Source organism: Anastrepha ludens, chromosome 5 (assembly GCF_028408465.1).
Source record: "Anastrepha ludens isolate Willacy chromosome 5, idAnaLude1.1, whole genome shotgun sequence".
Lineage (NCBI taxonomy): Eukaryota > Metazoa > Arthropoda > Insecta > Diptera > Tephritidae > Anastrepha > Anastrepha ludens.
In genome coordinates, this window is record NC_071501.1 from 19,752,265 (window position 1) to 19,779,698 (window position 27,434).

The following is a 27,434-nucleotide window of genomic DNA, read 5'->3' on the forward strand; positions in this document are numbered from 1 at the left end:
TTTTAGCAAAATCTTTTTGCCTTGTTGAAATTTCTAGTGAAATTTTAATTGCTTTTAATGATGGCAAACAAAGCAACAAGTATAGAGAACAAGTAGAATAATGGCGCAGGAAGTTGTAATCTGCTGTTTTGCGTGAAATCGTCTTAAAAGCATGGAATTTCGTTTCAAGTGTCTGTGAAAGAGCGAGAAAGCAGTTTGCTTTCTTCGTTTTTTTTCTTCTGTTATGGGCTTACGAAGTATTATTTACACCTGTGTTCGCAATAATGGCAGCTCGACATATTGCAAAGTTTTGACTATTTATTTGTTTTTATCTAATTTTTTATTTTTCTTTATAAGAATAGTATGAAAAATATAACAATAACGACAAAAAGCATCATCATCTTCAAGGTTTCAAAGTTTGTACAAATTAAAAAAAAAAGAAATTATTCAACAATTTCTCCTAAAAATGTCGAATTTTATAGTCAGAATTTTAGGAAGGTTCTGGGTATGCAGTTTGTAACCCATTCAATTTTGATGTAATATTATATCAGTTTAAGGGGTTAGGGGTGGTCAGAATTTTCAAAAAATTGGATTTCTTTTTTGCATTTCCTTAAAGTATAATGTCCTAAAAATACTGTGTGAAAATTTGAAGTGAATCCGACAAATACTTCTCGAGTTATTCAACAATTAACAAAGGGTGTTCGGGAGCTCCGAAACTCGATAGCAAAACTTTAAATGTTTTTTTCTCAAACCTATGTTTTTTGAACTGGTGATTATTGTAATTAAAAACCGCTTGTTAGATTTCAATAAAATTTATACTGCTTTTGAAAAACATAAAAAACTCGTGCCTCATCGAAGAATTTTTTTTTCAAAAATTTTCGATTTTTTTAACAATTCACCCTAGGGGTAACAAGGGCTGTTTGTCGGTTTTTTTTTTCTAGAAATTCTGAAAAATATTTCCTGAGGCCGCCATATTGTTCATTTTGAAAAAAAAGCTTCGATCAGGCACAAGATTATCTATTAATAAAACTAAAATCTCTTCTAATTGTCCGATTGATTTTAGATGAATCTCCAAGGACTTGTGATGATCACCGCAAGGGATTTCTGGAGAAACAGGTTCCACACAAACAGCGATAACTTTTACAATTATCAATTTTTTTTTTAATTGACATGATGTATTAATGCTATGTTTTTATTAAAAAAAAAGCAATTGACTAGCAAACAAATCCTATCGGCAGAAGCTGTCAAGTGGAAGGTGTGAAGGAAAGTCTTTTCCACTACTTATATGAATGTACAGAGGTAGCTAGGGCACGACTCCGTTCCTTCGGTAAGCCTTTTGACAGCAAATTAATGAGATCTCAGACATCGAGATAAAGAAGTTGCTGTTATACTTGGACCTCATTAAATGAATCTGAAGTAGAACAAAAAACATCATTTCAGGAGGACAGTGGTACTAAAACGGTGCTGGTCGCTAATTAGGATTATTTCAGTGGAAATACTCAACCATTTCAACAACATCAAAAAAATATTGAAAATCGTCATTTTTTCGGGCCTCTGACTACCCCTAACCCCTTAAAGTGGCTCACAATTCGGGTTGATTTTTGATAATTTTTTTTTGACGGTGTTGTTGCATTCTCCAATGAATGCTCGACTTTTTTTATATATAGAAAATGCACAAGACCGCCAATAAAAAAAAGAAAAATTCTTATAAAATAAATGCCAAAACTCAATTCAACTGTAAAACTGCATATTCGAAATTTCTCGATAAATGCTGATTAGAAATTTTGAATTTTTCTTTTAAAATTTTGCAAGCTCGAAATTGATTTTAGGGCTTTGCTCTAATGCACTTTTTTGCTTATAATTTTATGTATCTACAATCCGAATTGGCTAAGAAAGAGTCGAAAAAAATTGGCACGCCCTAATGTAAAATACGAAAATAGTATTGCTGTCGAATCGATGCGCAATTTGCCTTTTCCAATTTGAAATATTTATTTTTACTGGAGCTTCACTTATCTCATATGGCATTTGTTGTATTTACCAACGAAAATATTTTCCACGTTTCTATTGTATTTATCTATGTATTTGCACATTATCTATTTGCACTACTTGCCATCGTTCATATTTGTGCGAAATCAGCACGTCACATTGAAGTGAATTGAAGAGACAGCTGGTGTACATACTCGAGTGCGAGTAAACAAGCGGAATGCCTTGTAGCCGTTTATTGCTTAGCCATTTATAACGTAGCATACATACAAACAACAAAACATAATATATGTATATATGTATGCATCTGCTTTGTTGTTGTGCGCTGTGCGAAACCTTTTGTGCACCTTATCCTCACTGACCTAATACAACTTTCGAATAGTTTCTTTCTTCCTCCTGATCCCCCTTACGAATAATCAAAAATACAATAAATCAACTCTATGCTACAGTTACAGTTCGTTACTCAGGAGACTTATTTCATAAGCAATGCACTTACATACATTCATACATACATAAATCGATATACTGCTAGAAATTGCTTCTGGCCTCACTCATCCGTGAAAATTAATTTTCACTTCACAATGTGGCTTGATAATTTTGATAGGCAGTCGTTTGTGCACACGACGATTAGATTTTAGCCAATTTTATATACAGGCATATGTATGTATGTGAAATATTTCGTTACTTAAAGTATGTATGTATGAATATTAAACTGCAAATACTAACTGTGTTATCAATACAAGTTCATTCAGTTGTTTATGTTGTTGAAAACTACTTAATTTCCGCAGGCCGGTAATATTGGAACTTATGCATTCGGTGTTTATTTCAAAAATTTATTAGGCGTAGAGTTACATAATTAGATAAAATCAGATAGCTTAAATGAAATTGTTTACAACTATGAAATTAGTACAATAAATAATTACATAAATATGTACATATATACAGTCGACTCTCGTTAATTCGAGGTCAAGCAAAGAAAAGCAGTAAACGAATTAAACAAACTGCATCGCCTGATATGTGTTGGTATTACAGGGTCTATGAAAATATGTCCCACGGATGCATTGGGTGTGCTCCTGAACATACCACCGCTTCCAATCTTGATTGAAAGAGAAGCTCACTCGAGTGCCTTAAGATTAAAAGGTATATCTGAACTTAAAAGTGGGGGTATGAAAGGACATTTAAAGGTGTTAGAAGACTTCCTACATAGTCCCATTCTTCATAGGGATGATATACCTACTATCACCCAAACCAATACTCTTCAGGAACTTCCAAGTTATAATTAATGAACGCACAGACTGGAGAACTAATTCTATCACTTTCAAACCTAGCTCTCAGCTATGGTTTACTGATGGGTCCAAATTGGAAAATGGTAGAACAGGGGCAGGAATCAATGGGCCTAAATTCAAAAAATCGATTCCGATGGGACTCTACCCAACAATATTCCAGGCAGAAATACATGCCATTGAAATATGTGTGAGAGATTGCCTTAGCAGGAAAATGAGAGGTACTCACATCTACATACTTTCAGATAGCCAAGCGGCTCTAAAAGCGCTTCTATCAACAACTATCACCTCTAAATTGGTAAATGATTGCCTAAACCTTCTCAACACGTTAGGAAACCTCAACATAGTAACACTAGGCTGGATTCGGGGACATGAAGGACATGAGAGAAATGAAATGGCTGATGACCTTGCAAAACAAGGAGCAAATATGCAACTTACTGGTCCTGAGCCTTTCTGTGGACTCACAAAAAGCCACATTAATGAATTCCTCAGGAAATGGGAAGAAAGGAAATTTGCTGCACCCTGGCTAAGCTGTGCCGGTTAGCGTCAAGCCAAACTATTTCTAAGTCCCAACAAAGGAATATCTGACAAGCTACTCTCACTAAGCAGAGTAGATCTGTGTCTTTTAACAGGATATCTTATAGGTCACTGCAGCCTGAGGTATCATCCATGTCTGCCGCTTTTGCGAAATGGACGTAGAAAGCTCAGAGCATGTGCTTTGTCAATGTCCTGCGTTGGGCAGGCAGAGACTTCACCACCTTGGTGGTATCGTAGTATCTCCATGCAATCTTTGAAACAACAAACCTAAAATTGTGCTAAAATTTAGGGTTACAACAATAGGCCTTTCACAATAGATCAGCTCTGGTCGCAGTGCGTAATGGCCTTCTAATAATAATATTGATTCAAAATTCGAGGGACTCTTAAAATATTACGATTTATCGAGTGTTTGAAATATTATAAGGTTCGGAATTTTTAATAAAACTTCGAATTATCAAGTGTTTTTATTTAACGGCTAATGTTATACATTTTCATAATCTTTAAAAAGAACTCATTTATACGCGTTTGCTTCGAAGAACATTGCTGCTGCTCAGACTTTTCAATAATTTTTTTAAGGATAATAAGTGCCTGATATGCTGTTTCATCAGTTTCATAGACAAAGGCACAGTTACCTTAAAAAACCTAAGACGGAGTTGGGTTGCGCCGAGCGTATATGCATTTCTTCTGGCCGTACCAAGCCAAGATGTTTACTCCTCAAGAAACAAAAGTACTGGTATTTCTAGCTATAAGTCGCAGAATCGACAAGAGTGGTTGGACCACATCTCGAGCCTGTGCAGTTTGTCTAAGCATTCTCAGTTTGTCTTTAGGGAGATTTATGAGATGTTTAAATCTAATATGTTTAATTGCTCTCAGGGCTTAGCCCCACAGTTTGGTGGCAACTATCGTCTTAGCTTAGTAGTCGTAGTCTTAGCTCTTGCTTGAAGGTATGCTGTCTCATGGCCAGAAAGAGCTCGGGTTTTAGTTGTTTCGAGACTGCTGCTTCTCTAGCGAATGCATTCGCTACCTTCTTCTCCGGCATGCCCTTACCTTCCGAGATCCATATGAGCCGAATGCGATTACGCGGTTCTAATAATTTTAATCTCTCTATGCACTCTAGAGGACTTGGTCTCTTACGATGGCAAGGCCTTGACTGCCACTCATGCCGCAGGTTTCGTTTCCGTTGGGAAGATACTTGGGAAAACTAGCCTTCGGCATAAACAGCTTTCTTTGGAGACCATCTGTGTACCCGTGCTGACTAGAGGTAGAGTGAATTAAATAATAAACAATAAAATTAACAGAAATGAAATGACGCTGATAAGAAATATCGACTGAAATGATTCTTCCTTCGTATTGATATATCCAATAACGAGAAGATCTTACCCATAGTGATGGTTGTTAGTTTGAGTAGATGCCATTTCGATAACTCGACATGGCCTAGTTAGCAGTGTGGCTGGTCTATGTCTGAGGTACTCACGCTTGCCTACATCAGTAATTGCATGTTCTTATAAAGTATAATACCGGGATGATCCTGTTTTGCAGCTCAAGCTCTTTTAGTGAAACATCTTCTAATTTTAATTTTTTTTTCGCGCGCTAGCAAACCCAGTTTTTTCTACTACTTCAAAGTTGTAATCGTCAACTCTGTTACTCAATAACAGCAGTAAAAATAATATGAAAAGGAAACTGGATTCGAATGTAAATTTTCTTCCCCCTAGCGGATAGAAAAAAGCTTATTACTCTATAGAACCAGCATAATTTTATACTAAGGGTGAAAATACGTTATCTCTTTCCGAAGGAGATATCTCAAGCACTACAGTTACTTGAGTACCAAAGGTTCTGAAATATTGTTTTATAAAGCTTGGGCCCCAAAACGCAATATTTTCAAAAGAGCACCACATGAAAATAGTTTCTTATAATAAAAATTACTTTCAAGTGGTTCTAAAAACCCTGTGTGCACTGTGCGCAAAGAGATGTGCCATTTTGTATAAGAGAGCGCTGTAGCGCCTGAAAGCACACTTTTAGTTTGCCCCTATAACATCCTTCTCGCTAATGCACATTTAACTATTTTTAAACTTACTACAAAACGCTGACATTAACAGTGGCTTTTTTGATATATTTTTACATTGTAGTATCTGCCACGTGTGGCATTTTGTTTACCGCAAGCTCCATTGTGCATAAACTAAATCCTATTCGTATACGGGCAAGTAAGCTCTGTACCCACACAACAATAGAAATTTCCTCCAAAGCAATTTAATTAAATTCCCCTTCTACAAACATTTATCGGCAACTATTTTCATTCTCTTACGTATTTATTGGCAATCGATTGCTCACACTCACACACACCCATATACATACACCCACGCCCTCACATATTTACACATTGTATGCAATTTGTTGTAAATTAACGTTGATTGACGAGCCTGAGTGATTAAAAAGTCATTCAAAATGTTAATTAACGATGGGCAAACGCCAACATTTTGCTGATCATTTGGCCTTTTGGCGTGGGAGGGCAGGGACATTTAATCGGTTGAACAAGTTTATGATGAGTGTGGAAAGAGTAGATGCGAAAAGTATGTATGTAAACACATAACCGATGGAAGATTATCTTGATTGCCTGCTTAAATCTCTTTATTTACATATAATAATAAATATGTGTGTGAAAGGGATGCATAATAAGAGCGAGCGGCTTGTGAGGGAAGGCTGTTGAGATTTTCTTTTAGCATCTCCTTATCAAGCTTTTGAATTAATACTTGGCATATAAACCAGTTATATTGCCAGTTAGTTATGGTTCGCTGACTACTAAAAGTAAGAGCTTGTCAGTTTGGCACCAGCCGCTTGTGTTTTCGTAGTGTTTGTGTATGTGTGTGTGTTTTTTCTTCTTTCATTTGAACACAACTTGGTTTCTTCATTCTGCACAAATCAGGCCATAACTTCATAACTTAGATTTTAATTACCAGCATGCCATGAGTTTTCCACTAGCTTAGTGCATATATGCCCCTGACATGCGCCTAAATGTATGCATACACTATAAATGTATTACTTATAATAGGTGATCTAAAAAGTTTGGTAACTAATTGTAGCCAATCAAAACATTTTTTTATCTTTTTTGAAAGAATTTTATTAAGAAAGAAAAAATTAATTCGTATGTGGTTAGGGGAAGCACAGGGTGTCCTGTGGCAGAATTAGGTTTTAAATTTAAAGCTTCTTCCTAATCGCTGAGCGTACGAGCGGAAAGGGGGCCGCGTTAACTTCGGTATTCGTGCGGTTTATTCAGTCTCGATGTCGCAGTGGACGTGTGAACAACTTTTGTGCGCAATCGAAGTATATTTCAAGGCCAATAATTCTTCTCTTTTGTCGCAACCATTTGGGAGAAGATCAAATAATAGAAAAAGGGACTCAGGGACCATCTCAGCACTGAAAGAAAATATGGTTCGCGTGGTTAGTATCATCCCGACATCACTTGTCTAGCGAGTGGCATGGAGTACGGAGGTTAGTTTCCAAGAATGTACCCGACATAACGGTCAACATTTAGAGGATTAGAAAAAAAATCCGTACTTGTCTTCTTGTAATTCTGTTTTAATTTAGCTTTTAATTCGAAATTCTACCACCCTGTATATTTAAAAAGTAATTCTAAAGGAGCTTTACTACAGTAGGGAGTGATAATTTAAAATTGTCTCCTACGAGCAGGCGATTGATCGTACAAGAGGAGCCCAGCTCGAATTCGTTTTTCTTTGCTTTTTTTCTTAATGGCATCTCTTACTTTTTCTCAAAGTTGCCGTAATATTGATACCCTCTCCATTTTATAAACCTTCTGGAAAACTAAACAATTGTAACTCTCCACCTTCCAGCCCATTGAGACACTTGAGACTCCTTCTTCGACTCCATTGGGCTTTCCAATAAGCAATGTTATTTTGATATTCAAAGAAAAATGATATTTTTTAATATAAATGATCGGATGTTTATTTCATTATAAAGAGGAAGGTGACCGTTAATAGTGGCAAATAACATCAGGCAAATGACCACCACGACCACGCTTACAGGACAATATCCTTTTCATGAAATTTTCCATAACCGAATTGCAAAGTGGCTGCCCTATGTCCTCGATAGCCTCACGAATTCCATCTTTGAGGTCTTGAATCGACCCTGGGCTATTGGCGTAGACTTTTTCTTTCACGTGGCCCCAAAGAAAAAAGTCACAAGGTGTTAAATCTCAAGATCTCGGTGGCCAATTGAAATCATCTCTTCGAGAGATAACACGGTCTGGAAACTTTTCTCGTAAAAGATCAATGGGTTCGTTGCTTTTGTGGCACGTAGCGACGTCTTGTTGAAAATAAACGTTATCCAGATCAATACCATCCAATTTCGGCAATAAAAAATCGTTAATCATCTCTCGATAGCGCAACCCATTCACCAATAACACCTGTTATTGGGAAATCCTATATAATCGCCTGAACACTCGACGCGCTGCTGTTTCTGTAGTATTGTGTAAGCATTCTCGTCATCCATCTTGCTCTGACTTTTAACTTACCATGGATCATTATGCAAGTTGTGATGGTGATCAAATGACGAATGAATGATCAACAAAGATGATGTTCCAGTTGTTTCGCGATTTTCGAAACAATTTTTTCGTATTTTCAACAATTTCACTGCGATATGCTGGCCGGAGCGTCGTTGAATGTCTTTGATTGACTCTCTAACTTGCTTCAAGAGTTTATGCCATTTAATCATAATTTCTTTTCCTTAGCAAAGGTCATTGTAAAGAGATGGCATCCGTCTCATAATAATCTGTGGTGTTTTTGCTTGCTTAATGAAACGCTTAACCACTGCACGAAAATAAATTTGCTGAATGGTCGCTGTTTTCTTCCCAATTGATTTCTTTATTCGGTTGTATCTGAAAGGTTAAAAAACTAATTCGTTTCCAGCAAACGAGTCCTGTTTTGTAGAATCAATCTTCCCTCCATTCGATAAACTTTTCCCTTTTGAGCCTAACCCGTCGCAACAGCTCGTTACTTGCCCAATTCCCGGCCAATCGTGAGAGTAATTCTGGCTGTGATGTAATAAGCAAGAAAGCGTCGATTTCGTCCTTTTTAAATCTCTTTTTTATCAAAGTTGGAATCAAAATATTTTTAAGTCTTGTTTTTTAATATTATTTATTTAATGTATTCCATTTTGTACTTCTAGTCTGTAAGGTTTTGTAACCACATAGACTTAATAATTAAAAATGAAAACGAAAAATGAAAAACACCAATAAAAATTAGAAGACAATACAACAATGAAATGAATACAAATATTAAATGATTACGTCAGCAATCAGCTGATTTCGTCAAATTCATTGAGAGCAGCATAGCGGTTCGCGGATGTCGTCACCTCTGTATTCTTTCCACAGTGTCACCGACTCAGACGGGGTTTTGGCTACCTACTACAATAACAACAGCTATAGATATACGAGTTTAAAGCTGAGCAACGCCAATGTTTTACCGATTTTTTACAATACCCAATATTGCAGTATCACACCCACAAGCAAACATTTTTGTTCACGTACTGCATTTCAAAATTGCAAAACACCTACCACGAAGCATGTGGGCTTGTGTACATACAAACATTCATATATACCTATATAATAAACCCTTCTGTAAGCACCATTCAAATTGGCAAATATGTATGTCCCCTGCTGCTGCAGCATATTGCAAAATTATTGACATGTGAAAAAATATTAAAAAACCTACAAATACAATGAAGGCGTGGTTGGCACAACATAGCTGGATGACCTGAAAATTTCATTCATTGCACAAAAAACAAAACACACAAAAAAAAACGTCTGCATCCCACGCTTGCCAACAACTTTTCCGACGCCATGCAAACACGTGAATTCACTGCGCCAAGCCGTCAAGTCACTCTCGTACTATATACGTGACTATAGGTGTGTGTGTGTGTGGATGTGTGGTATACAAATTGCCGGCAGCTTAACACACGCGCTTACACGTTCTTATGCAACAAAGTCATACAATTCATGGCAAGCGAAAAGAAAAACAAAATTCTGCATGCAAATTTTTCGAACAAAAGGGCTTCCGTTACGCCTTGTGCCAATGTTAAGAGTGTGAAATGTTGCATTTCTTTTCATTTTCGCCTAAAAGGCGACTTTACATTTTCACGTTTCTAAGGCTTCTTGTTATAAAACGTAGGTATAAACTTATATAAAGTGTAATAAGAATACAAATACATACAGAGTGCGCACTCAGAAAATTCCCAAGTTCTTTTCAGATAGAAACACTTTTATTTTTTATTGTGCAAAAAAGATATTCAAGTTATCTTTCAAGTTGCTCTAAAAAGGCCTACAAGGTGGCGCATAGTTAGATTTATAATTTTTGCAAATGGTGCCGTACGTCAAGCATATTTGTGAACTACAGCTGCAGTTTACAAACAGATGAACGAACTCGAGGTTGGTTTGAAAAGAACGTGCAAAGTCAGAGAGTTGGCATCACTGGGACGCTTATCGAGGTTATGCTTAGTTAGTAGCATTTCCAACAAACTTTCAGCCACCTCGTTCTATTCCTCTATATTTGTCATTCGTTTGAATCGAAGTCGGAAAGATATCCATGATTAAACATCTTTTTTTTTATTTAGTAAAAAAGTTGTTCAAAAATTTGGATGATTAATTCTGCGCCACCTTGCAAATATATTCTTTATGTTTGATGTGGTATAGAAGAGGCATACTTAAGCAGAAATAATCCTTTTGGTAGAAGCAGTATCCACACAAACTAACTCGGCTACAGCGGCCGCTATAGTAGATGCGTTTCATAGATAAGTAAATAAGGAGCCCAAAACCAATTGCTTGTTCGAGAAAGTGCATCTAGATCAAGTCATCTGTTGCGCATTATTTTATGGTATACTAAGTAGATTCAGTGTCATGGTCCCCATATTACACGCGGGATATATTCAAAGCGCAGCTATTTAAAGCTGAGCTGAAGAAACCCACTACTCTCGAAGAAGTATTACAAACTGAGCCTGACAGTCTGAATAATTATCTTAAACCAGAGTTCAGAACCCCCTCTAAACTTCCTTGAGAAGTGCTTGTTTGTTGAGCCGGTAACCGTAAACTAAGGAACAGTGAAGGTCAAAGAGCAGAGATGAAAATCGTTTAACTCATGCAAGAGTTTTCAGTCGGATTGAAGGCGATTGGTAAAGACTGGGTAGTGACTACCGAAGATAATACATTGGATGTAAACAGTCGTACAATCACTCATTTTATGTCTTCTGGGCCTAGTGGGAAGCGATTAACAACAAATACCAACTCGTCAACTTGAGAAAGGTGCAGTACGCTCATCAGTCCGCCGTACGTTTTGTTAAAGGCCACATCTGTATTTAAGGTTGATGTTGAAAAATACCGCACCATGAAAAGCATTTTTTGATCTTTCTAAAAATCATTTTTTTATCTTTCTAAAAACCGCTGAAATGTTTATTATGTTATAACTTGGCTATTTAAAACCCGACTGGCAAAGCAAAAAATATGGCATCTTTCCTCTCTTGAGGAGCTCTAGATTTCGTTTTCACAAAGTTGGGTCAGTTACCGAGAGTTGTAATCCCTCAAGATATCTAACCTATCCAGTCTGATACTGGAACAATCGAAAGCAGCTAAATTTGAGTAATAGCTATATTATGTTGATATCATATCTTAAAATCGTGCATAATAAAATTCAAATGATGGAAATTAGATTCAGTTTCTTCTTCTTCTTGATTGGCGCGATAACCGCTTACACGGTTTTGACCAAGTTTAACAAAGTGTGCCAGTCGTTTCTTTCTCGTGCTAACTGGCGCCAGTTGGGCACACCAAGTAAAGCCAAGTCCTTCTCCATCTGATCTTTCCAACGCAAAAGAGGCCTTCCTCTTTCTCTGCTAAGCACCAACTGGTACCGCATCGAATACTTCCAGAGCCGGAACGTTTGTATCCATTCGGACGACATGACCCAGCCAACGTACCCACTGGATCTTTATTCACTGCGCTATGTCTTTGTCGTCGTAAAGCTCATACAGCACATCGTTCCATCGCCTGCGATATTCGCCGTAGCCAGAGGGCAAAGGTCCAAAAATCTTACGCAGAATCTTTCTCTCAAATACTCCAAGGGTCGCTTCACCAGACGGGCATGATGAGAGCCTTGTAGAGTGTCTTCAGTGTCTTAATAATACATAAAAATACACGTCGTGAAAAGGGCATATCCGTCGAAGACTACCATAATAGGACTATTTCCTCTCAGAAAATCCTTTATTTGAAATGCTCTTCAGCTACGCAGTGATGATGAAAATGTACAGGAATCCTAGGGTATAATTCCAGAGATTTACCTTGAAACCTCACACACTACACGCAGAAGCTAGTAGAATACCAAATCATTTTTCAATCCGATATCTATGGCCGCCGTAGCCGAATGGGTTGGTGCGTGATTACCATTCGGAATTCACAGAGAGACGTCGGTTCGAATCTCGGTGAAAGCAAAATTAATAAAAAAACATTTTTCTAATAGCGGTCGCCCCTCGGCAGGCAATGGCAAACCTCCGAGTGTATTTCTGCCATGAAAAAGCTCCTCATAAAAATATCTGCCGTTCGGAGTCGGCTTGAAACTGTAGCTCCCTCCATTTGTGGAACAACATCTACACGCACACCACAAATAGGAGGAGGAGCTCGGCCAAACGCCTAACAGAAGTGTACGCGCCAATTATTATTATTATTTACTATCTATGATATGGTGGAACTCGCGCCCTTCAAACTCGCTGTGTTTGTAACCAATCAAGTTGCACTCTCGGCCTTTCAGTTAGATCTTCATACCTTGCGTTCCAGGCACTATAGCTTTCAGACTTTAATCAGTTATAAGATTTGTTGACCGAATAAAGGATCTGAATGCCACAACCTAGTAAACGTTTAGTGAGGCATTCTAGCTTTAGGTCAGTAACTAATTGAGAAAGCAGGCTGAGGAAAATCGGGAAACAATTTCTGCAGTTAGATTCCACTCAGCACTTCCGATACGAATACGCCGCTCTTCGCACAATGTGGTTCATATTTCTGGGGCGCGCTTTCTTTGAGGATCTGGACAGTTTTGTTTAGGCACAGTATAGCCGGAGAAGCTGATTTGCACTGTGTGAGCTATTCTCCGCACTACCTCAAGTTTTTATTATTATAAATGAATATAAAAACTGGTATCGATCGAAAGCAAAGTACGACCATAACTTCGAGTGTCGGTGTATGAGATCTCTGAAAATGAAATACGATCTGAAATGTATTAAATGCAATTATTGTCTATTTAGCATCGGTAGGGCGTTCATTACAATACCTAAGTACGGGCCTATGAAGTCGACTCACTTTGATTACAATAAACAATTAATTAAAAACCTTTGCTTCCGCAATAATATTTAAAACCAGCTCCTAGCTAACTACAGTTGCCAACATAAAAGCCGAAAACGAATTATTATTTTTTTAATGCGTATGCTTTGGTAATTGTTTTTTTTTTTTTTTGCTGATATCTATGTGCATTAGCTTCTTAAAACAGCAAAACATGCTCGACAATATAGCTTTCACTTGTCCGTTTTCTTGCGTTTGAAATGCCACGAGAACAAAATTGAAAAAAAGAATAATTTTTCACCCATTTTTGTCTACATTTCCGATTTTTTTACTCAATATTTTATTTTTTCGCGGGTGAGGAGGTTTAAAATGCCCAATGCATTATGAAAGCTGCCGTCGCAGTAGTGGTATGTCGTGGAACTAAAAAGATTCTCCCGCCGCCTTCCCTGGAACCGCTTTTGCATTGTTTTACTCAATGAAAATTTGATTTTGACGGATTTTTCTAAGTAAAATGACTTTCTGGCAGCACATTGAGCGATATCTTGAAATTGTCGGTGTGCCACTCTTATACAAGGTGGCGCAAAATTAATCATACAATTGTGTTTTTGAATTATTTTTTTACTAAATCAAAAAAATTGTTTTGAGTTATGGAAATCCGTATTTTGATCTCTACATACTCCATTGCGGCAACTGTTTACTTATAACTCACAAGTGTTGAATGTGATTGTCGAATGATGTCATTTACAAAAATTATAAATCTTCCGAATGGGGAATTAATTATGTGTCACCTTATACAAATTTCCATGCTGGCAACTTCTGTGAATGTTCTCCTAATATCTGTCGCCGTTTTGAATCCCTTTAAAAAAGCGCGTCAGTAATTTCTTTTTTGTGCTAACCTCAGTTGGTCACACCAAGTGAAGCCAAGTTATTCTCCCACTGATCTTCCCAACGCAGAAGAGGCCTTCCTCTTCCTCTGCTACCACCAGCTGGTACCGCATCGAATACTTTCATACCCGGAGCATTTGTATCCATTCGGACGACGTGATCCAGCCAACGTAGCCACTGGATCTTTATTCGCTGCGCTATGTCTACGTCGTCGTAAAGCTCATACAGCTCATCGTTCCATCTCCTGCGATACTCGCGGTCGCCCACGAGCAAAGGTTCAAAAACCTTCCGCAGAATCTTTCTCTCAAACACTCCAAGTGACGCTTTGTCGGATGTTGTCATCGTCCAAGCTTCTGCGCCATACGTTAGCACGGGCTTGCTGAGAGCCTTTTTGAGTGTTAGTTTTGCTCGTTGAGAGAGAAACTGTCGAGCTGGTCATTCTTAATTGTCTTAATCTGGATTTGAACTTCACACACCTGACCTTTTCAAAATTCTGGAGCAAATATCAGGCGGCGTAATTGCCAACTACTACTTTTTCACTTCTTTCCGGGATACTTGGTCATATTTTTCTTTCCGTCGAACCAAAATTTTGCTCGTCACTTCCTTAAAAACTTGGCGTACTTAAACTTTCGCTGCAATTGCCCCAAATAGAAACATTTAAGGATTTAGGTAGGCACATAATGCATGTTTTTACATAAAAAAAATTCTATCCCCAGAATTTTAAATCTATGGAAATCTATATCCTTTCAAATTGAAACTTACTACTAGTCCGGATATTTATGTAGCGAACTGTGTATACCTATTTGCTTATTCGTATGCATATACACAGGCATTTTCCTGTTTTTATTTCTCATGGCTGTGATAATCAAACGAGTTTTTAGTAAAGTTATAGTCAAGTTACGAAATAAATTTTCTAATTGCATAAACAATTTATCTTAATGGCAGATAACGAGCTGTATGAATGCACGAATGTATAATAGGCGCATTCAGTAAATTGTCAATGAAGTTATTTATCTACTAAATAAAATAAAGAATACATTTTTTTTCTAACTAATATATATTTTACAATAAAGAAGAGTATTTATTTCATCAACTCAGTTGCCGATTGCCTGCTGTTGCTACTACGATTTATTTGATTTTCAGCACTTTTATACTTATTTATATAATATGTACATATGTGTTAGGTGAAGTAAAGAGTTATCAGCGTTTGCTGCTGGATGTCTTTAGCCACCTATGTTGGGTACATCACATCGGATCATACTATTCCGCCATTTAAAGTTCTTTGCAGCCAGTTTTATGTTGCATCATTCTATTCCACTCATTTTTTCTTCTATTTTTTTGATTCTTTCATAATCTCGTATATGATTTTAGTTGATATTTTTAAGAAGAACTAAAAAGCTATTATAATAAGGTGAAAAAAAAAATAATAATTCGATATTTTCTAAGTAATAACGTGAGAAGTTGGAGCAAGCGGCAAAAAAAGTATACTCTTTATCGACCCAATCATCATCGTCATCATCATTCCTTCATCTCCATTGCGTAGCATAGGGCCAAAGTAAAATTTTTCTATTTTGGGCGATTCCCGGATATATTTCTGCTGCCAGGTCATTGTTTGTCCAGGTTTATATGTCTTTGTATTCCTGTTCGATGCAGCGTCGCCAGAGCCCCTTGTTTTACCGCTTTTGCACTGTCCAGCGCTTGTCTGCTGATTTCAGTACCATCTTTCCGTAGGGTATGGCCAAGCCATCTCCATTTACCTTTTCTTATTTCAGTTGCGATTGGTTTTTGATGGTATCGTTGATGCAATTCGGTGTTAGATATCCAGTTGTCTGGCCACAAGATAAGTAGAATGCGTCTCAAACAGCGGATCTATCAGGCTATCGAATTCAACAGCAAAGTAGTGTTTCATCGATTCTATACTGGTAATAGGACATCGAAGCTGAGGGGTGCTCTGTTAGGTCAATCGCGAAAAAAGGCGAAGAAATCACTTATTCCTTTACCCAAGAGCAGAAGAATAGGCAAAAAAAAATTATCTAAATGGGATAATCTTAATTATGTTAATTTCAACGTCAGAAATTTTTACTTCACGTCATATTTTATGGCACGGTTCTATATACATAAACTCGAAAGTCATATATAAGTGCGAATGTCATTGAGACCGAGTCAGCGTATGAAGACCCAAAATTAGAAGTTTAGAATATTTTGTTCGCAAGGTACCAGTTAGCTATAGGTGTCAGTCATAGCTTGAGACTAAGTAAAATGAAGATATATATTTTTTCTGTGAATCGATTTTGATGAAATGTAGCCTTTATATAGCGCTGGACTACGTTCAAATGACCTATGAAAACCTCTAGAAAATTTTTTCAGCAGGTTTGAAAGTCAGTATCCAATCCTGGCCCCTCTTACGACCTTGCAAGCAAATGAGTTATATTATTTTTTAAATTCCACTTGGTGCACTTTCGTCTGGAACTCTATTCACTAGGAAATTTATTCACTATTCCACCGCATTATATTTCTCTTCATTTGGAGGTGAGGGTGCGAGATTTTTATAATTCAGCTTATTCAAGCGAATCGTCACAGACGTGAGCCCTTCAAGTGTGTTCCGTACTTATTCTCGTGGTACATCTGGTTAAATCTGGCTGCAAGCTTAACTAAATAGAATCGTGGAAGATAATTTTTTGAATATCTTTGATGAAGATTCCTTTAACTACCTCTACTGCTTTTTAATTAGCCATGTTGACCTCGTCCGATATTATTAAGCTACACTTGCTTAAAATCCTGACATTATCATTTTTCTAAAGGGATTCACTTATACTGGGTTTTGAGCCATATACAATTTTATTGGGATACTTGGTTTACCCGGGTCCACGTTTTGGCCTATTTCTCGAGACCCTGGTATCCGATTGTGAAAATTTCAAAACACAAACCTTCTCCACATGTGTCTCTTCAATGTGGCAAAGTTTGGTTAAAATCGGTTGAGCCATTCTCCATAAAGTTCATCACAACGCGAAAAACGGCTGAATTTTTATATATATAGATTAAGCATTGCATTGAGTGTCTATTATTCCCGATGACGAACCCGCATCAAGAGTTATTTATTGTCGTAATTTTACCAACCATTTTTAAGAGGACGGGGTTTTCTGTCCTCAAGGTTAATCCAATTTATGTAAGCAAAATTTCAAAAAAACATTTCGACAGGAGCGCTTCCTAGCGGGTGAATCTATATATATAAAAAGAAGTTACATTTCCTTGGTAATCTTATAACTCAAGAACGGGCTCACCTATCCAAACCAAATTTTTAGGCTTTGTTTGGACTATTCAGTAGATGGTTTGTGTTTTAAAATTTTAAGAATCGGATGCCAGGGTCTCGAGAAATAGGCCAAAACGTGAACCCGGGTAACACTAGGATGTGTTTGTACAATATGGGTAGCAAATGGAAGATGTTGATGATTCTATAGTATAGAGTATTTTTGATGCCGCTCCGTGACTAGGGTCTCGAGATATCGCCCAAAATGTGGACCCCGATAACTTAAGGATGCGTTCGTACAATATGGGTAGCAAATGGGAGCTGTTGATGATTTCTATAGTATAGAGTATTTTTCATACCGTTCCGGGACTAGGGTCTCGAGATATAATCCAAAACGTGGACCCCGATAACTTAAGGATGTGTTTGTACAATATGGGTAGCAAATGAAAGCTGCTGATGATTCTATAGTATAGAGTATTTTTGATGCCGCTCCGTGACTAGGGTCTCGAGATATCGCCCAAAATGTGGACCCCGATAACTTAAGGATGTGTTCGTACAATATGGGTAGCAAATGGAAGCTGTTAATGATTTCTATAGTATAGAGTATTTTTCATACCGTTCCGTGACTAGGGTCTCGAGATATAATCCAAAACGTGGACCCGGGTAACCCTAGGATGTGTTTGTACAATATGGGTAGCAAATGGAAGCTGCTGATGATTCTATAGTATAGAGTATTTTTAATGCCCCTCCGTAACTAGGGTATCGAGATATAGACCAAAACGTGGACCTGGATAACCCTAGGATGTGTTTGAACCACATGAGTATCCATTTCGGCAAAAATGTAAAGCACTTATGAATTTAGTTGTGAAATTATATGTATTTGGGGAGGTGCGTTGCCATATGTACTCCATCGAATGGCAGAAAAGGGGATTGCCGCACGCACATATACTAATTTGGCTGGTACATAAAATAACTCCGGATCAAATCGATAGCCTTATATCAGCTGAAATTCCTAACCACACTGCTGATCCTGGGTTATTTCAAGTTGTCGTTATATATTACATTTTCTTGGTAATCTTATAACTCAAGAACCGCCAAACCGATTGACACAAAAATTTTAGAGTTCTTTTCTATCTATGAGGAGGTGGTTTGTGTGAAGTTTGATTGAAATCGGTGCAGCCGTTCCTGAGTTCCCTGTATGGGAAAAACAATAACAAATACACAGCCGCTTATGAGCGTTTCTGTTGTTCTGTTGTGGTTGTAAGTGTATTATGTTAATATTAATTTTGGGCGAAAATATAATAAAAACTGGAGCATTCAAGGAACTGGAAAAACAGTTTTAACTTTATTAATTTTAGCATAATTTATTTAGCGTAAAAAATTGAAATGGAAATTAAAGAATCAAAGTTTAATTACAAGTTTTTATCGGCTCTTTCACCTTACCTGTATATAGGTGACCACCACAATCAAATTTTAAAAAAGTACAGAAAAGGCTATTTTGACATCTTTAGAAAGTATGTTGAATGAAAAAAATCAACTAATTCAACTGTTTAAACATTTTACGAGTTCTATAAAGAAAACTATGAAAAATTTCTTGCGATATAAAAAAAACATTTTATGTATGGTGGTGCGAAGCCCACTGGGTGATGCTAGTTTTTAATAAATATACAGTGCGATCAAAAACTATAGCACAGGGATTTATTGACATGTTTTGAAATTTTATTGTTGCTTATATAATCTCCAATTTCTTTTTATGAAAATGTAGCTCTTCCATTTAAAAAATGTCAGCCATTCGTTATATGGAAAAAATTCTTAAACCTACAGCAAACAAAAAAAATTTAGCGCAAGTTCAAGTTCGAAAGCACCGAATATCAATGGCCTATAAAGCTTCGAGGAAGAGATGGCACTACTGGCGCGTATCGAGGTTAAGTTTAATTAGTAGCATCTCTTGGAAGAACGCACAAAAAGTTTAAGACAGATCGGTTTATTTCTTTCTATTTTTCATTCGTTTAAATCGAGGAAGACGAGTGATTTTCCTTTTCCCTCACGACAACGCTCTAGCTCACGCCTTAGCAGTTGTGATTACAAAATTAGTGGAAATAGGGTTCAGACTCGTTTCACACCCCTTTTATTCTCGAGACTTGGCTCTCTCGGATGCCTGGAACTACTATTTCTTTCTCAATACGAAGAAATGACTGACGCGAAAGAGGAGGTGATTGCAGAAATTAATGACTATTTTTCAGGCTTGGACAAATCCTATTATTCGGAGGGGATCAACAAACTAGAACAGCGTTGGATGAGCCCGAAAGGAGACTATGTCGAAAACTAAAAAAGGTTTACCCGAAACAATTAAGTAGTTTTTATTCTTGCACGGACTTTTCAAACAACATCCTCGAAATTTTTCTAAAAACTTTGATTGAGGTTTGGTTTTTTTTTTAGCTATATTTTCATAAAGAAACTTTTAAACTAAATTAAATAAAAAAACAAACGACAGAATAATAGAAAAATACCTCATGAGGCTCGCCTGGGCAACACTCATTCTCACGACAACCATTTGCGAAAAGAACACGAAATATACCAAAAATGCTGGCAAAATAACATGAAAAGCCACAGAAGTGGCACCATACCATTTTTGGAGAAAGAAAGTATTATACGATTTTCCTTTTCGGATAATATTTTTCTCACTCACTCGTAATAAACACTGTTCATTGTAATATTCTCGAACCATCATCACTGAACGCTGTGCTTATTTATTTATTTGTTTTCTTGGTTTTCTAATTTATTACCAATTTAAATACTTCGCAGCAAATTTATTGAATTTCCCAATACAATCGCCGGCTACTGCTCTGCTAACTAATAAAAACAAACAAAGTGGTAAATTAATTAAAACAAACATCGAAGAAGTCAATAATGTGCGAAAAAAACGCAAAATCAGCAGGCTTGAAGCCGAAACAGCATTCAGGCTGACCGCATCTCTTCAATGGCTTGACTTAGCGGCCGTGTTATCTTTTGCTTCTGCGTTCTGTTCTCGCGCATAAGTATTTCTTTTGTACTCGTACCAGAATACTGACTAACTTGCATTTATGTGTATGTGTGTGTTCGTACGCTTCTTCGTTTGCGCAACGATGTAAAACAAAAGTGCATTGATTGAAAGTGAAACCAAGAGTAAAAATCAGCTGAGCTTTTTACGCTCGCACAACTTGGCGGACAATGATTTCCATTTCAAATTATGTAAATATTACTATTTCAAAGAAAGAGCACATCACGAGCAAACGGTGAACGGCGTAAAATTTAAAACATTATAAATTTGTATGTGTGTGCGTGCATGTGAAAAAGTGAAAACAAATAAGTAATTTTCAACGGGGCGACTACCGAGGCTAAGAATAGGACGCAGCACCGGACCAATCGCTAACTAAGGAAGTGTGTACGTTTTGCCGACTTCAAGACTCTCTCTTCTTTCCTCGCAACCTCAACACCTTAGAAGGCGGGGAATTTTACTTTGGTGTGAGTACTGTGCCGTTAATTTGGTTTTCTCTGCATGCGGCTGCCTTCACAAGGCCCATCCGATTTGTTTTATTTACTCTTGAGACTTTTTCATAAATTTGTTGTTGCTTGCGTTTAGTAGTTGTAAATGTTTTTATTGCCATGCATGCGAATGTACGAGTATATTCGCTGAAATACGTGTAGGGGCGTTAATTCGGTTTCATATAAAATGTCATTGTGTCGTTCGGCCTGTTATGCATGCATTTATTTTCATTTACTCGTATTTGTTCCCTTTTCCAAAACATTCTCATTAAATCTTTGGTATGCTGCCATGCATTATGTTGGTTATTTGGTTTTGTAGCACAATTGATTTGTTGATTTTTACAATATTCCTTGAACTGAAATTTCCATTTTGTTCTCGTTGGTGTTGTTGTTGTTTATATGTTCTAAATTGTTTACTATTTACTGCATAAATACATATAATATTTTTATTGCATGTACACCTGTGTTCGAAATAAAAGCAGTGTGATGCATTGAGAAGTTTGACAATTCTAATTTTTTTAGTTTTGATAGTTTTTTATAAAAATACAGTTCATTATACAACCAAAAACTAGTTCAAAATTAAAAAAAAAAATTAGACATTTTTATTCAGGATTAAAAAAAAAGTTGATTATGCAGTTTTATAGCTCATCAATTCCTCTATAGTTTTTTTAGTTCATGGAATTCTTTCTAATGCTAAAACCATATAAATCAAAGTTTAAAACTTAGTCAAAATTTAAAAGATTTAGAAAATTTTATCCACAGTTTAAAAAAAAAATTGGTTATACAGTTTTATAATTCTTCCAATTCTTCTATAGTTTTTTTTAGTTTTGACACATTTTATATAAAAATGCAATTCATTTTACACCCAAAACCAAATAAATGAAAGTTAGAGATTTTTATTCAGAGTTAAAAAAATAATTTTTGATTAAGCAGTTTCATAGACCATCCAATTCTTCCATATAAAAGAAACTTATTTTCCCTTATAAATAAACTTATACGAGTATTCCCAAATAAAAAAGATGTCAAGCATTCCTCATAAGGAAGAAAATGCCCTTCTCCGTTTGCAAATAATTATCAAAAATCAATGAAAATTTTTAGCCACCCACTACCCACTTAATTATATGTATCGGATATTTTTTAAAGAGCTTAAGAACTCAAAATGATAATACAAAACAGAAATATTTTTGGAATAATTTTTTTTTATTATACATAATATTTAAAAAAAAAAATTTTTTATTTTTTTTTTTTATTTTCCTTTTTTATTTTTTTTTATTTATTTTTTAATTGTTTTTTTTTTCTTTTTATATTTTATTTCTTATTTTTTATATATTTTTTTTATTTTTTATATGTTTTTTTTTTTTGTTTTTTTTTATTTTTATTTTATATATATATTTTTTATTATAATCTGGTAGTTAATTTTATGGTATTCATTGTTTGAATATTATATCCGGCTTAAGTCCGCCTCGGCTACGAGTTACATGGTCCATTCGATCAGTCCAATCTTTGAGTACTTTTTTCAATAAATATGAATAATACTCGTAATTCTAAACGAGCCTAATCAGCAAAAATGTGACGGAAACGATAGTCATTTGGCTACAAACCTTGTGTGAGCTGTATTTTATAGGCACCCAAGCCAAGGTCTTTGTGTAAAATTTTCCACGTAGTCGAAGTATCATACAAAAACGCTATTTCGGCGTCTTCTTCAACAATTCGCTCTATGAACCTCGCGAACAGATTTATTCTTTTTTTTTAAGTAAATTTCCACAAATTAGAAGCGGTGTTCTGACGTTAGAAGATTCATTCAATTTGACATTCTCAGCTGTCAAACCACAGTTATCTGTCAAAACACGATATCGATAGTTCTTATGCAGCTAAAACAAACACTCGATACTAGAATTGAGTGGGCTAAAAACTGTAAACTCAAATTTTTTTGAAAAATTTTAAATAAAAAGTTTGGAATTTTGAAAAATAATTTTAGCATTTTTTTAAATTTTGCTCTTAGCTGGGAGTTATGATTTATATGATTTGGTTGTAGAATGAATTTTATTTTCATACATTTTTTTTAAATTAAATAAAAAATAATAATTGTTAAACTTCGCACTGCAATTATTTTGAACACAGGTGTATATGTGTATGTTTGTGTAATGTTTTTACATTTTTACAGCTTAGTTCGTTTGTACGAAGCAATTTCTATACCACTTATCAGCTCAAGAATTCTGCTTGCATTCGTAAATATGTTGCAAAACACTTCAGTGATATTTACTTTACATATGTACATACGGGCGGCCGCCGTAGCCGAATGGGTTGGTGCGTGATTACCATTCGGAATTCACAGAGAAGTCGTTGGTTCGAATCTCGGTGAAAGCAAAATTAATAAAAACATTTTTCTAATAGCGGTCGCCCCTCGGCAGGCAATGGCAAACCTCCGAGTATATTTCTGCCATGAAAAAGCTCCTCATAAAAATATCTGCCGTTCGGTGTCGGCTTGAAACTGTAGGTCCCTCCATTTGTGGAACAACATCAAGACGCACACCACAAATAGGAGGAGGAGCTCGGCCAAACACCTAACAGAAGTGTACGCGCCAATTATTATTTATTATTATGTACATATGCGTATAAACTATTATGAAACTATGAATTCGTTTATAGTATGATTGTGTTCTAAATTACATACATACATATGTACGTACCATAGCGTGACCCCAGCAGATGGCTCTCATGAGCCTGGCCGCCGCTGACCGTCTACTGCAAATGACCTTATTAACTTAAGTAATATAAATACTGATTCATTTTGAATTTCTACTGGCGACCCCAAAACTTCGTACGAGATTCGAACCTACGAACTCCCAATTGTAGTCACGCTCCAACTCAGTCGGCTACGGCGGCCGCCTAGTTTTATAATAGACCTGGCGAATCCACCACGAATCATATATTCCCTACACCCCATAGTTATATTGAAATAAGCCCATGAAAAGTTAATCGACTCACACCTACTCTTTATTGATTTAACGCTGATGTCGGCAGACGTTAGCTGATACTTTGGCCCGGAAGAAATTGAGATATAAAGATCTATTTTGACAAACAGAAACCACAGAAGCTTCTCCATTAGCACCACCGCCAGGTGTCCACGCGTATGTATATAAACATTCATTTGTGTATCTAATTCGTGCGCTTGCGGCAATAGGAGAATATTTCCTCAATCAAGTGATCTCAACTATCATTAATGGCTGTCAGAAATTGAATCTATTTTCTACTTGTGTGCTTTTTGTGGAATTTCTATAAAATATCACATTTAACCTTTGCGGTTTTTGCGTATTTATCACAGATATTAAAATGAAGTAGAGTAGAATGGGGTAAGATAGGTATGGGGGCACAATAGGTAGGTGGGGTTTTCGTCGCACTGTTTTTGCAGAGATCACTCGTCTTATGTGAATTGAATACGTGGTGGGGAACAACGTTCGCGACTGTCATTTCGGCCGTCACCATTGATTAGTTATCCTAGTTCTGGCGTCGTTTAGTTTTTTGTGAGCTTTTCTCCGACATAGCATTTTTTTTATTCTACGGTGCAGTGCATTTAATGTATGTAAATATTTTTCAGGTGAGTTTTATTTTACGTAGAAAATAATGCTGAACACGAATAATGTGTCAGTTTTTTGATATTTTTGTTTTTTAAAAAAATATCGACACTAACATAAAACATGTGCTTGGGGGCACTATAGGTCAGCCGTCTGGGGGCATTGTAGGTCACTACTTTTAATGGAATAAAATAAATTTTAATTGTTTTTGCAGCAAAATGGTGCGTAATTATGTGCGAAAAACGCCGAAACGAAGTGAAGAGGACGTAAAAAACGCAGTCGCGGCAGTCCGAGATCGCGCTAGTGTTCGATCAGCCTCTAAACAATTTAAAATTCCGTTCGAAACATTACGTGCTTGCGTGATGAATTAAAGAAAAATTCCTAACTTTTATAACATGTGCAGTCTTCATACTCTATAAATAAAGGTTAAAACGTTAATTTCCAAGCCATGTACATTGTTCTTTTCCCCTCACATATAGTGACCTATCGTGCCCCCCGATTTTGAAAATATCGAAAAAAAGACCCTTTGTCTTATTGAATGCAGCTTCCAAAATATTTAGCCAAATATAAGTCAGTATAACCAAAATGTTAGCAGATAAATAACCTTTCAAAATCTTGCTTATTTTTCAAAATCAATGCAAAAACACCGTAGCAAGAGCTCTCCAAAAAAAATGACCTATCTTACCCCATTCTACTCTAATTTGAAATTTCGTAATTTAATTCATATATACATATTTACATATACAGATCTACATAGATAAAGTGAGTGACATTATAATAAGGTCATCTTATACATACATTCTGTCAAAACAGTACCGGGAATTGTTCAATAAAACGCAAAATAATTGTTTAATCATCAAAATTTATTTTGTCGCCTTCAAAATAGGTTTCATTCGAAGCAATACACATATGCCATAGGACATATACATACATATACGTTGATGGGCGACGAGATCGGGGCAAATCTTCCACGACTTCTCGGCCCTCTGCAAAAGCCGTTTACAACTCGTAGACCCATGTTTTTTATAAAGCACGCTCGCCATAGGCTTTCTGCAACATTTTCAACGATCCAACGCACGAAATCCCGTTCAAAGCACTAAATTTAAGACAAATTCTTTGATTGATATTTTTATCCATAGTGAAAATCGCAGATTATACCTGCGGTTGACTATATAATTAAATGCCAAAAATAAGCTAATTGACAGATCACGCTCAAACTCTGCGATACGATAGAGGACAGTTGTACCAACATTCCAGAAAAAAAAATTAAGACATGTGTGTAACGCGCGCTTTTTAAATGAACAATTCCCGATATTTTTTTGACAGAATGTATTAACAAAGACCAGATTTAGGAATTTATATATTTAAGATTTAGACTACCATTCGGAAGTGGCCGGGTTGGAAATTCGGTGCGGGCGCAAAAGACCAAAATGATGGAGAAGATTTTTTCTAGAAGACAGCAACTCTCCTCTGGAAATGCTCCTGATAAAAGCCCATCGGCCGTTCGAAGGTGGCTTAAAACTCCCCCATGTGGAGAAACATCAAGACACACTCCAGTAATAGAAGAATGAGTTCGGCCAAACAGCTAAACAAAGGGTATATAAGCGACAATATACTAAATGCTGATATACTAAGTAATTCAGAGCCTTGATAAATGAGTTTCTGTAGACTGAAAATAAAAAAAATATGAGCTTAGACGATCTTGCTGAAATCACCTTGAAATCTTGCACACTTCGGTAATTTTATTATCAGCTTTATTGGCGTTTTCAATTGGCCGACTTAGAACTACGATCGGACTTTTTTGGTGAATAGTGTTGCAAATCGATTTCATGGGAATAATCCTGAACAAATTCAGGCTCTTAGGCGCATGTCGTCTTAACTATTTATGCGATAGAGCCATAAACCTTCAAGAAAGTGTTTGAATATTGATTTTTCTGAATATGCTGCTATGAAGCCAGGCGACGAAGGGAGCGATTGTACTTTCTGACGAAATAAAAATAAATTAAGATTCGTTTATTTTCGGTCACCTTGCATGTTAAATTTGTTTTATTAGGTAGTCCTTCTTTTTCAGGTCCTTAATCCCTCGTTGGACATAGTGTATCAAGTATTAGGTAGTCCTAGATATTGTTACTAATCATCTGGCAATGCTTTTTTTTAATAAGTATTTACTAAAACTTGAGTCGCGGTTAAACTTTGTGAGTTATTAAGTACTGATTAGAAGATGAGTGATGCTGGTAAATAATAAGTAATCAAAGTGAGCAAGTAAATATTACCCGATTTACAAAAGCAGTGCCAAGATCAGAATTACAATTTTTTATTTTATTTTTAATTGCTAATAGATTTGCTTTTCTACTTTACTACTTATTTACATGCATACATACATATGTACATATAAATATAGGACATTAGGAAACTTTTTTTTTTTTTTTGTAATTTTAATTGATTAATTAATTCCGAGTGAAACTCACCTTTTGCGATTATTTCATATGTAGGTCAAGCCATTGATATTATTTATCTTCTACTCTTTAGATTATATTTACTTAGTTGTGATGAGTAGAGGGTTACTTATACTTTCCATGTCATTGTTTTGAATGCTTGTTACTAAAACAAAGATTATCAGACACTATTCGAGCAAAATTGCAAGCACTAAATGACTATTTCCAATTTTGAATGTGAAGCTCACGCTGCACGTATGTGGTGACGCCTTTGAATATTCTTCCGTGTTGGCAAAGGGATAATCTACGACTTATCAATACTAAAGAACTGCCAGCGCTGACCTTAACTAAAGTGACCCCACTAATTAGTGTGGCTGAGTCTGTAATATACTAGAAATAGCGTTATAAAGGGATCTTTGAATGATAGATGCCTGGCTCTAATTTAGTACAAAATACCATATTTTTGAGAAATTCACTCACACAAATAACAAACATAAGTACACCCCCTACTCTAAGGGTGCATGCGAACAATTTGGGTTTGGGCTTATTTCAAAGAGCAAAGTTCAACCTTCAATTACTGACAATAACGAAGATCGTAGCATGTCAGGGTTTTGCTCCACAATTTTTGAAAAATGGCCAAATACGCTATTTTTAGGGGTT

At 36.2% G+C, this 27,434-nt stretch overlaps 1 protein-coding gene across 5 annotated transcripts in view; it reads left to right on the forward strand.

The window, feature by feature from the left end:
* The window catches only part of LOC128865199 (uncharacterized), a 107,141-nt gene that overhangs the window by 14,806 nt on the left and 64,901 nt on the right, over window positions 1-27,434 (forward strand). For 2 of the 5 annotated variants that reach the window (XM_054105307.1, XM_054105309.1), the window contains exon 2: window positions 20,045-20,743. The exons of the other annotated variants lie outside the window; for them this stretch is intronic. The gene's annotated coding sequence lies outside the window, so the exon portion shown is untranslated. The remainder of the gene's footprint in view (window positions 1-20,044; window positions 20,744-27,434) is intronic. 5 annotated transcript variants of the gene reach the window in all.